Source organism: Bison bison, unplaced genomic scaffold, assembly GCF_000754665.1.
Source record: "Bison bison bison isolate TAMUID 2011002044 unplaced genomic scaffold, Bison_UMD1.0 scf7180017864370, whole genome shotgun sequence".
Classification (NCBI taxonomy): Eukaryota; Metazoa; Chordata; class Mammalia; order Artiodactyla; family Bovidae; genus Bison; species Bison bison.
Window position 1 is genome coordinate 6453152 of NW_011494942.1, and position 1118 is coordinate 6454269.

Below are 1118 nucleotides of genomic sequence, written 5' to 3' on the forward strand. Positions count from 1 at the left end.
TTCCTTTTCATTATAGGGGACTGGAATGCAAAAGTAGGAAGTCAAGAAACACCTGGAGTAACAGGCAAATTTGGCCTTGGAGTACGGAATGAAGCAGGGCAAAGGCTAATAGAGTTTTGCCAAGAGAATGCACTGGTCATAGCAAAACCCTCTTCCAACAACACAAGAGAAGACTCTACAGATGGACATCATCAGATGCTCAACACTGAAATCAGACTGATTATATTCCTTGCACCCAAAGATGGAGAAGCTCTATACAGTCAGCAAAAACAAGGCCAGGAGCTGACTGTGGCTCAGATCATGAACTCCTTATTGCCAAATTCAGATTTAAATTGAAGAAAGTAGGGAAAACCAGTAGACATTCCGGTATGACCTAAATCTAATCCGTTATGATTTTACAGTGGAAGTAAGAAATAGATTTAAGGGACTAGATCTGATAGAGTGCCTGTTGAACTATGGAATGAGGTTCGTGACATTGTACAGGAGGCAGGGATCAAGACCATACCCATGAAAAAGAAATTCAAAAAAGCAAAATGGCTGTTTGAGGAGGGCTTACAAATGGCTGTGAAAAGAAGAGAAGTGAAAAGCAAAGGAGAAAAGGAAAGATATTCCCATTTGAATGCAGAGTTTCAAAGAATAGCAAGGAGAGATAAAAAAGACTTCCTCAGAGATCAATGCAAAGAAATAGAGGAAAACAATAGAATGGGAAATCTAGAGATCTCTAGATTTCTCTTCAAAAAAATTAGAGATCTCTTCAAGACAATTAGAGATACCAAGGGAACATTTCATGCAAAGATGGGCTCAATAAAGGACAGAAATGGTATGGACCTAACAGAAGCAGAAGATATTAAGAAGAGGTGGCAAGAATACACAGAACTGTACAAAAAAGAGTTTCACGACCAAGATAATCACGATGGTGTGATCACTCACCTAGAGCCAGACATCCTGGAACGTGAAGTCAAGTGGGCCTTAGAAAGCATCACTACGAACAAAGTTAGTGGAGGTGATGGAATTCTAGTTGAGCTATTTCAAATCCTGAAAGATGGTGCTGTGAAAGTGCTGCACTCAATATGCCAGCAAATTTGGAAAACTCAGCAGTGGCCACAGGACTGGAAAAG